This window comes from Panthera uncia, chromosome D2, assembly GCF_023721935.1.
Source record: "Panthera uncia isolate 11264 chromosome D2, Puncia_PCG_1.0, whole genome shotgun sequence".
Classification (NCBI taxonomy): domain Eukaryota; kingdom Metazoa; phylum Chordata; class Mammalia; order Carnivora; family Felidae; genus Panthera; species Panthera uncia.
In genome coordinates, this window is record NC_064818.1 from 51,055,433 (window position 1) to 51,070,358 (window position 14,926).

The 14,926-nt window shown below is 40.7% G+C and overlaps 1 long non-coding RNA gene across 1 annotated transcript; it reads right to left on the reverse strand.

Annotated features, from left to right (window-relative positions):
* Nucleotides 1–5,708: 5,708 nt before the first annotated feature.
* On the reverse strand, nucleotides 5,709–14,410 carry LOC125933390 (uncharacterized). The gene is made up of 2 exons (XR_007460943.1): nucleotides 8,721–14,410; nucleotides 5,709–7,898 (listed from the first exon to the last, which is right to left on the reverse strand). It is a non-coding gene; the product is annotated as an uncharacterized LOC125933390 (long non-coding RNA).
* Between the last annotated feature and the right edge of the window lie 516 nt (nucleotides 14,411–14,926).

The window sequence follows — 14,926 nt, forward strand, 5'->3', positions numbered from 1 at the left end:
CTAGATAGATATGGCCAATTCACTCCCTATGGTTTATCATAATTAAGAGTATATTGAACATGCAATTTTGTTATCTGTGTTTAAAATTATTTATTTGGGTTTTTATTGAGCTCTATGCCCAATGTGGGGCTTGAACTGATGACCCCAAGATCAAGAGTTGCATGCTCTACCAACTGAGCCAGCCAGGCGCCCCTTAAAACATTTCATATAAATAAATACTTTCTTTTATAAATACCATGTTAATGATTACATAATGTATTCTTACGTAATGACGCCATAATTGCTTAATTCTTTTATCGTTGGCTTGTATGACATTGTTTTGTTGTTGTAACTTTTCTAAAATGAGCACAGTTTACCTCCATTTCAGTTTCATTCCTTCTAGAGTACATTCATAGAAAACAATTCATTGAGCCAAAAGGATGAATATTATTGATAACTATTGTAAAATTATTTCCTGGGAAAGTTCTACTAGTTTATGTCAGGAGAGAACAAGCCTCATTTCACCCCACCTTCACCAGTGAGGCAGCTTATCTATCTAATCTTTCTTAATGGTCTAGGAGTGGAATGATATATTTTAATTTTATGTTTAATTTTTTTAATCAAAAATTGAATTATTTTATCTATTTCTTTTTCTTCTTTAGCATATTACATTTCATGCCTCAGTCCTTTTCATATGGATTTATTTGAATTCTTTATGTTGGAGGACATGACTTTTTGTTTTATTTATTACAGAAATATTTCTTAGTTTCTAAAAAAGGTGCTTATAATTTTTATGTGAGAAATTTTATGTAGTCAAATGTAGCGATGATTTCCTTTATTTCTCTTAAGCTTAGAAAGTCTTTCCTCATTGAGAGAGCAATGAGCATTTACCTGACTTAAGAAAACTCTTCCTAAGACTCTCCCTTCTCTCCGATGCTCCTTCTCTCTACATTTAACTCTTAATTTCTTTTGCCCCACAGTATGAAGTGAGGAACCAAATAAAATTTTTCTGTGAAATATCTAACCAAGTATCCCATTTGTTCAGTAATTGTTTTTGGCCCTTTTACTATATTAAATGTCTAAAAATATGTTGGTTTTTGGATGAAGTATAATGTTCTTACAATTTGGTTTTTGTATTTCATATATCTGTAGCTGAGTTTGAGAACTAGAGTTTGCTTTCAGCAGCACAAGGATGAGAGCTCCTGCTCATCCTTACAGATAATCAACTCTCTCCTTCTGAGGTGTGGGCTAGCTTTGTGAATAGAGAACGGGGCCGTTGGGAGCCTGGTGGCTCAGTCGGTTGAGCGTCTGACTCTTGATTTCGGCTCAGGTCATCATCTCAGGGTTTTGGGATCCAACTGTGTATCAGGCTCTCCGCACTGAGCTTAGAGCCTGCTTAAGATTCTCTTGTCTCCTTCTGCCCTTTTCCCCCACGTGCTCTTTCTCTAAAATAAAAATAAAATAAAAGAGCTAGCTTTTACATTAGATTCTACCGTATCTGGGTCTTCCCATTCATGACTTTTGTACCACAGATGAAAGGGCTCAGAATGTACAAAGTACCCAATCTGAGAAGCAATTTGAGAAGCTCTAAGTGTTTTGCTGTCTGAATCATCTGACATGGAGGAGCATGTGCCCTGCCCTCCAGTCCATCTATATTTTAAATTATACTAGTTCAGTGTATGTATTAGGCAAAATCTTAGATTAAAACAATAGAGAATTTATTGGAGGCTTATGTTTTTCCATTTTTTCAAATCTTTATTGATGTTCACAGAAAAAGTAAATATTTTCTAGGTATAATTTATACTCAATAAAATTTTTATTTATTGAGGTGAAATTTATATAGCATAAAGTTAATAACCATTTTAATTTTTTTAAGTTTTATTTTATTATTTTGAGAGAGAAAGCCTGGGTGGGGGAGGGGCAGAGAGAGAGGGAGAGAGAAAGAATCCCAAGCAGGCTCTGTGCTGTTAGCACAGAGCCGGATGCAGGGCTCAATCCCACGAATCCTGAGCTGAAACCAAGAGATGAATGCTTAACCAACTGAGCCACCCGGGCGCCCCTAAAGTTAACCATTTAAAAATAAACAATTCAGTAGCATTTAGTGCAATCACAGTGGTGTAACCACCACCTTTATTCTGTTTCTAAGCATTTTTGTTTTTCCAAAATAAAACCCTGAACCTGTTAAGCAGGCACTTCCCATTCCCTCTTTTGATCAGTTCCTGAAAACCACCAATTTGCTTCCTGTCTCTATGGATTTACCTATTCTGGATATTTCACATAAATGGAATAATACAAAGTGTGGTCTTTTTTTTTTTTTTGTCTAGCTTCTAAAACATTAGCTGAATGTTTTTGAGGCTCATCCATGTTGTAGCATGTATCAGTACATCATTCCTTTTTGTGGCTGAATAATGTTCCATGGTATGTATATACAATTTGTTTCTTCATCTGTCAGTTAATAGATACTTGGATCGGTTCCACCTTTTGGCTATTGTGAATAGTGCTGCTATGAACATGTGTGTATAAGTATTTGAGTACCTGTCTTCAGTTCTTTTTGGTGTGTGTCTAGGAGTGGAATTGCTGGATCATATAGTAATTCTGTATTTAATAACTTGAGAAACTGCCAAACTGTTTTTCATAGCAGCTGCACCATTTTACATTCCCACCAGCAAAGTATGAGGATTCTAATTTCTCCATCCTTGCCAACCCTTGTTATTTTATGTTTTTGTTTGTGTGTGTGTGTGTGTGTGTGTGTGTGTGTGTGTGTGTTTATTATAGTCATCTTTGACAATGTGAGTGCTATTTCATTGTGGTTTTGATTTGCATTTCTCTAGTGGCTAATGATGTCGAACATTTTTTCCATGTCCTTATTTGCAATTTGTATATCTTCTTTGGAGAAATGTCTATTCAGGTCTTTTTGTCCATTCTTAAATTGGGTTGTTTGTCTTAAATTGGGTTGTTGTTGAGTTGTCAGAGTTCTTTACATATTCTGGATAAGCTAATAATATAATTTACTTGACCCTTATCAGATATATGATTTGCAGTTATTTTTTCCATACTGTAGGTTGTCTTTTCACTTTCTCGATGATGTCCTTGGACACACAAAAGTTTTAAATTTTGATGAAGTTCAGCCTATCTATATATTTTTTTTATTGTTGTTTCTCAGGCTTGTGGTGTCATATCTAAGAACCCACTGCCAAATCCATGGTCATAAAGATTTACCCCCTGTGTTTTCTTCTAAGAATTTTATGATTTTAGCTCTTATATCTGGATTGCTGATACAGTTTGAGTTTATTTTTGTATATGGTATGAGGTAGGGGTTCAGCATCATTCTTTTGCAGGCAGATATCCTATTGTCTCAGCACCATTTGTTGAAGAGATTCTTCTTTCCCTACCTAATGATCTTGGCACTTCTGTCGAAGAACACTTGGCCATAGATGTATGGGTTCGTTTCTGGACTCTCAATTCTATTCCATTGGTCTAGATGTTGATCCTTACGCTAATACTGTACTCTTTTGGTTACTGTAGCTTTGTGGTAAGTTTTGAAATTACAACATGTGAGTCTTCCAACTTTGTTCTTCTTTTTCAAGATTGTTTTGGCTGAGGGGTTATTACCTTCCAGATACTGCTATAAACTTCAGCACACATTTTGTCATATGATTCATGTGACAACTCTGTAATATAGATATGAATATTCACGTTTTACAGGTTAAGTGATTTGGCTAAGGTTACAAATCTGGTAGTAGATCTAAGATTAAAACTAAGGTTATCTAACCCCCCCCCCCCCCCCCCCCGAGCCTGCTTTCTTAAGAATTATATACACTGTCTCTGTCAAAGATGAGGGACCACTGGGGCTTAATAACATTGTTTTCTTTTAGGTAAAAGGTTAGAAATCCATACTAGTGAACATTTCTCAATTGGTAACCCATGGTCGGGTTGATCTGGTAAATAGATATACTGAAACCCATTTTTTCCTTTCACATTTAGTACTTAATTTTTCTAAGGTTTGTTACTGTTCAGACGGTTTTGCATCCTCCTCTACCTTCCTCTTTTTGTGATCATATTTTTTCAAATGGATGTTTTGAGGTTATTTTCTATTTTGAGAAAATTACACAAATCTGATTTATTATCACAACAGTTCAAAAGTGGTTCCTGTTGAAGCCCTCCATGTTGTCAATACTGTGAACTCCTATTAGTTTCCTTCAGTGGACAGGAAGCTACTGAGTATGTATGCGTGGTGCTTGATAATGTTTTCAACTAAAGTGTTGAAAGAAATTTCAGTGACCTTAGGTGTATCAAATAATTATGCAAATGAAGATCTTGCCATCATAAGCATGCATGACTTTATTTATTTATTTGTTTATTTAAAAAAATTTTTTTAACGTTTATTTATTTTTGAGGCAGAGAGAGACAGAGCATGAACAGGGGAGGGTCAGAGAGAGAGGGAGACACAGAATCTGAAGCAGGCTCCAGACTCTGAGCTGTCAGCACAGAGCCCGACACGGGGCTCAAACTCACAGACCATGAGATCATGACCTGAGCCGAAGTCGGAAGCTCAACCGACTGAGCCACCCAGGTGCCCCATGCATGACTTTAAAAAGCAAAGACACAAACGTATTATATTGGCAAGCTGCTCCTATATCTTAAATGTAGTTTTATTTGTTTATTTTTATATATTACATTCAGTGAAATTCACTCTTTGCTGTGTAAACTTCTATGGGTTTAACGAATGCATAGAGGTGTATAACCATCATCACCCTTGGGATAAAGAACATTTCTGTCACTCAAACTCCCTCTTCATGCTGCCCCCTGTAGGCAGCCCCTCTTTTGACCCCCAAACCCTGATAACCAATTTGCTCTCAGACCCTATAGTTTTGTATTTTCTAGAATGTCCTATAAATAGTTATAGAGTGTAGGCCTTCTGACCGTGGCTTTTTTTTACTTCATATAATACATTTGAGATTTATCTGTGTTCTTATGTTTAGAGATAGTTCTTTTATTGCTGAATGGCGTTCCGTAGTATGCCTGTGCCTGTGTATTTACCCATTCACCGTTTGAAGGACATTTGGATTATTTCCGGTTTTTGGTGATTACAAATAAAGCTGCTGTAAACAATTCCTGTAAAAGTTTTTATGGATATAAGTTTTTGTTTCTCTTGGGTAGATATTGTAGGAGTGGGATTTCTGAGTTACAGGATAAAGGCAGGTTTAATTTTGAGAAACTGCCAACCTGTTTTTCGGTTTCTTAGAGCGACAGTCACAAATTAACACAAATTTGAAGGCTTAAAATAATAGCAGTCTATTCCCTCACAGTGTGGAGGTTAGAAGTCCCGAGTCAAGGTGTTGACAGGGTTATGCTCTCTTTATTTTTAATGTTTATTTATTTTTGAGAGAAAGAGAGGCAGAGCACAAGCAGGAGAGGGGCAGAGAGAGAGAGAGAGAGGGAGACACAGAATCTGAAGCAGGCTCCAGGCTCTGAGCTGTCTGCACAGAGCCCAACTTGAGGCTTGAACTCATGAACTACAAGATCATGACTTGAGCTGAAGTTGGACGCTTAGCCAACTGAGCCACCCAGGTGCCCCAAGGATTATGGTCTCTTTGAAGGCTCTAGGGGAGAACCCTTCTTTGCCTCTTCTTACCTTGACGGCTCCTAGCCAGCCTTGGCATTCCTTGGCTTGCAGCTGCATTACTTCAATCTCTTTCTCAGTCTTCACATCATCTCTCATGTGTCTCTTTGTGTCCTTCCTCTTCTTTTGAGGACACCAGTCACTGGATTTAGGGCCCTCCCTAACCAACTGACCTTATCTTAATTAATTATATCTGCAAAGACCCTAGTTCCAAATAAGGTCACATAATGAGGTTCAGAGTGGACATGAATTTGGGGGGGACACTTACTTAATCCACTGCAGTGGCTGTACCATATTACATTCCCACCTGCAGTATATGACAGTTCCAGTTGCTCCCAGTTTGTTTTTAATGTTTATTTATTTATTTTGAGATAGAGAACGTGAGCAGGGGAGGGACAGAGACAGAGGGAGAGAGAATCCCAAGGGGGTTCATACTGTCAGCACAGAGCCCTATAGCAGGGTTCAATCTCAGAACTGTGAGATCATGACCTGAGTTGAAATCAAGAGTTGGATGCTTAACCAACTGAGCTTCACAGGCACCTCCCCAGTTGCTCTTGATTCTTATCAGCGCTTATTATTACCAGTTTTTTAAAGTTATTTTAGAGCGAGAGAGCGAGAGAGAGCACACAGGCAAGCAGGGGAGAGGGGCAGAGGGATAGAGAGAGAGAATCTTAAGCAGGCTCCATGTTTAGCATGAAGCCCAGCACAGGGCTTGATCCCACAACCCTGTGATCATGATCTGAGCTGAATTCAAGAGTCGGATGCTCAACAGACTGAGCCACCCAGGTGCCCTAATTGTCAGGTTTTGTGTGTTTTTTTTTAAAGCCATACTAATAGGTGTGAGATAGTGTCTCATTGTGGCTTGAATATGCATTTCTGTAATGACTAATAACGTTGAAAATCTTGTCATGTACTTGTTGACCATCTGTATATCTTCTTTAGTAAAGTGTCTGTTCAAGTCTTTCCTCCATTTTTTTAGTTTTTTTTTATTGAGTTTTGGAAGTTCTTTATATATTCTAGATATAAATCCTTTGTCAGATATGTGATTTGCAAATATTTTCTCCCAGTCTGTAGCTTGTCTTTTCATTCTCTTAACAGTGTTTTTCATAGAACAGAACTTAAAAATTTTGATGAAGTCCAACTTATCAATTTTTTCTTTAATGGCTCATGCTTTAGATGTTGTATCTAAGAACTCTGCCTATTACAAGGTGACAAAGATTTTCTCTTGATGTAATTTTGAAACAATAAACATTAAATTTGGTCAAACAGCAAGCTGGTTTGAGAGAAAAATGCTTGGGTTCATTTATTTATTAAAATATCTACTTATTTTGAGAGGCACGGGCGGATGCAGAGAGAGGGAGATAGAGCATCTGATGCAAGTTCCATGTTGACAGCAGAGAGCTGGATGTAGGGCTCGAACTCACGAACAGTGAGATCATGAATCTGAGCCAAAGTTAGATGCTTAACTGACTGAGCCACCCAGGCATCTTAGGTTCACTTAATGTTATAGAGATGTTAGTTCAGTTAAATTACTTGATGGTCCAGCACTCAGACAATGTCTTTAGGACCCCATCACCATCTTTCAGGTCTTCCTTCCTCAGAACGCAGAGGTTTCCATCTCAGGCAGGGTCTCTCTTCACAGTTAGCAACTCCGGCCTTAGCAGCTTCAGGAGCTAGAAGAGTTTCTCTTTCCCAGTAGTTACATTAAAAAGTTCCAGGACTTTCTCTCATTGAACTGTCTTGGCTGACACGTGTTTATCTCTGAACTGATTAGTTTAGCCTAGATGTGGAATATGATTGTTGGCCAGGCCTTGCTCATGTCCCCACCCCTAAAGGTAGGGATGGGAGGAGTCAGCCCCACCTGAAACACACATGAATTGAAAGTGGGTAAGTGAATTCCTAGAAGAAAACTAGGCAAATATTAACAGGAAAAAAGGGGAACCAAAAAATTGTCAGGTAAAAACAACTAATTTTTACTAAATTGGGAAAGTGCTCTTTGTAACTTGCTAGGGACAGAATTGTGTTGCCTCCTCAAATTTGTATTTTGAAGCCCTAACCACTAATGGTATTCTGAGCTGGGGACCTTTGGGAGATAATTAGGTTTAGATTAGGCCTTGAGAGTAGGACCCCCATGATGGATTACTGACCCGGTAAGAAGGGCCATCAGACGTCTCTGTCTGTCTGCCCTCTCAGCCATGTGAGGACTCGGTGAGAAGGTGGTTGGTCATCTGTAGATCAGGAACATAGCTCTCACTGGAACCCAACCATGCTGGCACCCTCATCTCAGACTCTTGGCCTCCAGAATTGAAAGAAAATACATTTTTGTTGTTTAGGCCACCCAGGCTATATGATATTTTGTTATGGCAGTCTTAGCAGACTAATTCTTAACTGCTCTTTATCAGTTTCTAATAACTGCTGTGATTAAAGCGACAACCACCCTTTATCGATTGCTTCCTATGTACCAGAGACTGTGCTGTGTCTTACATGACTCCAGTTTTCCCAGCAATTTTCTGGGGAAGATATGTTACTCTCCTGCTTATTTTACATAAGAAAACTAAGGCTGACTGACTTTGGATAATGTACGTCAGGTCACATAGCTATTAGGTGGTGGATCCTGTATCCCAAGCCAGGTCTGTCTGATTTCATTACCCACCCTAATAACCACTATGATTTCCTGTTATCTTTCCCAGCTAAACTCAACTTTGCTTTGAATTGGTTGGGGCTCTTGGGCCCACCAGAGTTTTCTGTCCCTCACACAGCAGCAGCAGACCTCTGTTTTGTGTCAGAGCTGGATCCCAGGCACAAGTGTGTCTCTTGCCCCAGTATCAGGGGCAGACACCCCTCCCCGTCTTGTCCTCATACAGGACTCAGGGTATGAAAGGGCTTCTCCAGTTGAGGCTCTACACTCAAACCGTGGCAGGTGCTGTGGGACTGTATCCTCAAGAGAAAAGATCTCTCAGGTCTACTGCCTGCTTACAGTCTTTCTCATGGGTACCCAGGAGAGGCCAATGGAAAAGAGATGGCAAGCAGCTAGGGATCCCTCTTGTGTCTGGTGTGCTTAGGGCTTTTAAGCTGTTATGCTAGCTTATATTCAGCCTTTAAGAATTTTTCTTCTTACCCAGTTCTGTGGTAATTGCCTATTCTTCTTATTCTTTGCCAGAAGAGAAATAGTTGGTGTGTCTTGTGTCTCGGCTCAGAAGGGCTTATCATCATTTAGAATTCAGTTCTCTGGTTGCTTTACAGCTCAGTTCTCTGATGGGCTCAACAAAGTGAGAGTTTTGTAGATTATCCATATTTTTTCTTGTTACTAGTGTGGGAGCAGCATTCCCTTGAGGCTTTCTTTCTTTCTTTCTTTCTTTCTTTCTTTCTTTCTTTCTTCTTAAGTTTATTTACTTATTTTGAGCGCGCGAGAGAGAATGCACAAGCGAGGGTGCACGCACAAGCGGGGGCAGGGCAGAGAGAGAATCCCAAGCAGGCTGTGCACTGTCAGCACAGAGTTTGATGTGGGGCTTGAACCCATGAACCATGAGACCACCACCTGAGCTGAAATCAAGAGTCAAATGCTTAACTGACTGAGCCACCCAGACACCCTGGAACATTATCCTCTTAAAGGCTCTGAGAAGTCTTGCAGAATAGAGACATAAATGTAACTTTAAGAGGGTGTCTTTAAGATTTGTTTAGGGGCACCTGGCTGGCTCAGTCTGTAGAGCACCCGACTCTTGATCTCGACGTTGTGAGTTTGAGCCTCATGTTGGGTGTAGAAATCGCTTAAAAAATGTGTTTGATCATAGAACCCCTCTTGTGTAGCACCCATTATTTCCACTAGAATTACTATTCTTTGAATTCTGTTTGGAAAATAGAGGCCTAGATATTGATGGTTTATTCTCTGGGAACCTGGAACCCAAACAGAAAGCAGAGATCCCTCGAGATAGTATCTGAATCCCTGTGTGTATTCCTAGAAGCAAATCCTCCTGCAGATCGGTTGGGGGTGCTGGGTGGTACCGAGGCACTCAGTAGTTAGTGTCTAATCTTGTATGCTATGAGAATACCTGAATGAATGAGACACAAGATTAAACACAAGGTCAAAATAAAGCGTTTGGAGGTCCGTAGATCATTCCATGGGTTCTCTGCTCTGGCCCATCCCACCTCTTTCTCTGAAACCAATCGTCAATCTCGTCCTGGACACTGTGTTTATATAGCTTGCTCTCATGGCTAGTCGTCACTGTCTGAGGTGCTTGGGGAACATCCCCAGTATGGTGCTGCTGTTGTATAGTGAGGCTGGATGTGAGCCTGTTCTGTGGACCATCACCTCATGTAAGTTTGAAGTGAATCCTCAGCTTCTACTTTAAATTCTTTAGCTTCTGAGCCCTTGTCTGTCCTGTGGATTTGAGAGTGGGCCTTTGGTCCCTGCCCTCCAACCCTCAGTTACATTATCATTCTTGAAGTAGCCTAGACATCTGTTGTTTCCATCTCCTTGTATCCTTTTTGTTTCTCATCTTGGGACACCACCTCCCTCCCTTTGAAGAACTTAACCCCCCTCCACTGCATATTCAGGTGGGGTCTGCCAGTTAGTAATTGCTAGCAAGGACCAGATCTGGGATTCGAAGCCAAGGAGTCTGACTCCAAAGCCTACTTCCATACAAATCACACCAGCCTGTTTCCTAATTCTGAACTGTATCACTTTTCATTTATATAGCATTTATCTCTTATTACTCTATGTAGTGAAGATATAGAAGATAACTTCTATTACAGAGTTTCTCCCCAGCCATTTGGATAACCTCATTTAAGACATATCTGAGTCAAGACTTATTATTAAAAAATGTTCTCATCTCATAATGGGGGAGAATTTCATCTTATTGTTTTGGTGGTGGCATAAATTAGATTCTGTTTGAAAAATAATTATTTTTAATCTAAGGTCTTTAGTCCTTTTTATTCCTTAGCTACTTCAGCTAAAGTGTGGCCATGAATGACGATTAAGGAAGCTAACAGCTTTTTTTTTCCAGAAGGATACAACTCTAATTACCCTGGAAATATCAACTATAAATCAAGAAGGGTATCATGACTTAATTGTTCATTACACAAAAATTATATGATCCCTATTCCTTCCCTGTCCTCTCTCTCAGTCTAAAAAGATATTTAACTAAGCAATCAGGGATATTAACTATTCACAGCCTAGGCAAGTGTGGGCAAATAACCCCTGTAATAACACATGGGCCGCCGCAGAAATGGCTGGCTATGAATAAGCACACAGCACTTAGTCTGGTCCTTCTTGTGTGTTTGCTGATACATTTGCAATTTCACGCACAGTTTTAAATGTTAGGCATTAATCTGAAATGGGCACTGAAGCATCAATAAAGTCTACATTTTGCCCCTTTTAATGAAAATGCTAGATATAGATTTAATGCAAAACTAAACATTTGACTCCCTATGTTCTACTCCAGTAAATTAGCCAGTGTTTGTCATCTTTTTAAAAAACCCGGAGTTTAATGCCTCATTTCACATGGTTTTGTTAGGGGCAGATAGAAAGCTGATAAACAATCCATTTGTTCTATTACAGTAGCTCCTAGCCACACCACTGGAGTTAAGCCTCCATGCTCATTTCCTTTACAAACCCTGTTGTGAGTTGAAGTGGTCTGCTTTTGAATATTTGACTGAAGCAGAGCTTTGACGAGAGTGCTTTCTCAGAGGAACACAGACCAGGCTTTGTTGGACGGCGGCCCCAGAGCACTGCGTTCTGAAATGACTCAGTGAACTTAAAAGGGAACAGCACATCAGTGAGCCCCTCCTGTGTGATGTTCTAGATTTTCATATGCATTATGCCCACCACAATCAGCATGGCTCTGAAGGGTCCATGTGACTACAAATGAGGAGCGCAGGGCTCACAGATGAAGCTGCATAGCTAGTAAGTGATGACATCTGGATTGGAGCCCACTCATTATACCACACTGCCTGGCAGATGGGGACTGTACTCCCCCATCTCTACTAGTAGTGCCTTATTTGTCATTTAAGGAAATTACTTAGGCCACCTCCTCCAGGAAGTCCTTGTTGATTGCCTGCTTATTGACTATCCTTTTCATGTGTTTTTATCACGCTTTATCTCTGCCTCCAGTGTGGTCTTTAGGACAGTCTGCCTTTTATTATATTAACTGAATACCTGCTTGACTCACTGTAAGAGGAAGGGCTATCTCTTAAATCACCTTTGTAAATACTATAGGACTTTCCTTACCAAAGGCACCCAATAAATGTTCATTGACATTTTAATAAGGTAGATGGTTCTCAATATCTCAAATCTTATTTCCAGAAGTATGAGAGACACTACAGTGAAAGGGGCAGGTCCTAGAGGAAGTCTGCCCAGATTTGAATCCCAGCTGTAGGACCTTAGGTAAGTTACAGACCTTCTCTGAGTTTCAGATTCCTTGCTGTATAAACTAGGGATAATAATAGTACCTACGTCAAAAGGTTGTTGCAAAAGTTCAGTAATAGAAGGCACGTATAATGCTTGGAATAGTGCCTGGTATATAGGAAATGCTCGATGAATATTGGCTGTTATTTTCCTGAAAACTGGAGATTTTACAACATAGGCAAGAAACTATGTGGCACTTGATTTGTCTATAATTTTAAAATATATTTTAAGGGCCACCTGGGTGGCTCAGTCAGTTGAGCATCTGACTCTTGATTTTGGCTTAGGTCATGATCCCAGGGGCATGGGATCAAGCCCTTTCTTGGGCTTTGTGCTAAATGTGGAGCCTGCTTAAGATTCTCTCTCTGTCTTTCTGTCTCTCTCTCTCTTTCTCTCCCTCTCCCTCTGCCCCTCTCCCCTGCTCGTGCTCTGTCTCTCTTAAAAAAATTTAAAAAATATATTTTGAAAAAGGGGGTGGATTGAGTAATGGTGGAACTGACAAAGCTGAAGAACCATTTAATAATGATCAGTTGGATATGATTATGGAAAGAGAAATGAGTCAGAAACCCAGGCTTTGGCAAGCCCCGGATTCAACATGTGCTTGGACCCAGCAGTGTGTTCTTCAATCCCAGTTCTGGACGTGGATATGTAAAGACGAAGTGTAGGCAATATGTGTAATGCTTGGTGAGAATGACTTCCCAAATAATTCTGTACCCACTGACACAGGTGTCGTATTTTCCAGAGCTACCTAATCATACTGATTAGGTACCAGAGAAACAGAGAGAGAAAGAGATGTTCACGTAGTACAGAAAGCTCATTCGGTAAACCTGAAGGCCATTCTAACTAAATAACCTACTTGCCTACTTAACACTATTTGATTCAGGGTAAGCCTCTCAACATCTCTTTGAGCCTGAATTTTCTTATAGATAAATAGGGGTCAAAATACAGATACTTCCCTTCTCTCTCCCCTTCTGGGCCTCAGTTTCACATCTATCAAATGACCAGGCAGACTCTCAGCCCCTCCTCTGGCTCACCTTCCTTGGCTCTGCCTTCCCTGGGATGCTGTGAAGTCAGTTCAATAATATTGACCAAGCTGTTGGGGACTTGACTCACCAACTGACTAGAATCTTGATGGCCATACATGGAAGAATGTCTCTCTCCTGGCAGGAGGACAGCTGCCTGACAGGGGTCTGAGTGACTTCTCAGAAAGGAGAGGCTGGGGCAGCTGGCAGTAGCTGTGTCTTCCCCCGTCTCCTGACCACCTGGCCTCTACTTGTATATAACAACTCTCCCTCTGGGCAGGAGGGCCAAGAAGTCTGAATTTTCTTTTCTTTTCTTTTCTTTTCTTTTCTTTCTTTCATTTTTTTTTAACATTTATTTATTTATTTTGAGAGAGAGAGAGAGAGAGAGTGAGTGGGGGGGAGGGGTAGAGAGAGATCTTACCCCAAGGAAATGAGCATGGAGGCTTAACTCCAGTGGTGTGGCTAGGAGCTACTGTAATAGAACAAATGGATTGTTTATCAGCTTTCTATCTGCCCCTAACAAAACCATGATCTAAGAATCCCAAGCAGGCTCCACGCTGTCAGCACATAGCCTGACGCGGGGCTCGATTCCACTAACCTGTGGGATCATGATCTGAGCCAAAATCAAGAGTCAGATGTTTAACCGACTGGGCCACCCAGGTGCCCCAGAAGTCTGAATTTTCTTAAGCAACCAGGCATCTTACAAGACTCTAGCCCCAACACAGCACCCTTGCTCTCATAGAACTACAGAAGCAGCCCACTTGGAAGGCAAGAGAAGGGCAGGAGGCCTCAAAGCTTAGACTCGTTGGCTCTAGCCACCGGAAAAAGTCAACAGCCTTAAACAGGGGTTCCCAGGCCCAGTATCCATGAACAGCACCCAAGGAGGTTGTTTTAAGACAGATTTGTGGGCTGTGGACTAGAACACTCTGATTCAGTAGGTGAACACTGGCCCTGAGCATCTTATTTTTGACAAACTCCATAGGGACTTCTTGTGCACAGCCAGGCTTGGGGATCCCGTTGGTTCAGGTCATGGGGAGACAGAGGATGTTAGAGAGGTCTAGTTGGTGAAGCACATCAGCTCTACCATGCCCCAGTGGGCTCAGCAGTATGTGGTGTCCCAGATCTTTCCAGCAGTGTCTATGGATGAGTCTTAACATTTCAAAGTCTTGGTTATCTCATCTTGAAAGTGGGAATCATGGTGATGACCCCAGCATATTCATGTGACGATTAAATAGACAGTGCCCACAGAGCATTTGGTAGAAGGCTCAGCACAGAGTGAGCATTGAGTAAATATTAGTTATTGTCATTATTGTCATTGTTATGACTTGTAAAGAAGTGTGATGGCTCTTCTATCCGTGTATTAGGAGCTAGTCCTATTCTAAAGAGTCTTTCTAGGAGGAGGCCAGTATATCTTCATCAGACTTAGAAAAAAAAAAAAAAAAGGAAATGAAAGAAAAAAGAAAGAGTAGCTAGCTTTTGGGAAGGGTCTAGGGATTCTGAAGAGGCAGAGGGAGGTGCAGGTACACTGCTGGAGACCTGTGGGCAGCTGATGGAGTGGGGAGCGCTGGGGAGGGCTTGGCTGTGTACAGATACCAGACTTTGGGTGAGTCACTAGACCACTCCTGGCCTTCTTCCCCCCCCCCCCCCCCGCCTCATTTGTAGAATGGGATTGCCCAGGACGATATCTAAGGTCTTGTCCACTACATGATTTACCCCAGAGCCCCTTGAGGAAACACACTTCCAAAAAAGATGGCTCATGGAATTAGGCTAAAAAATGTTCATATGTATGCAATCTGGGTGATGAATAAAGAAATGGCTGCCAGAATATTCCTTCAGTTTCCTGTACTTTTGAAATATTTAACAACAATAACAAACCAAACTGTCATTTGCAAATGCCAATAT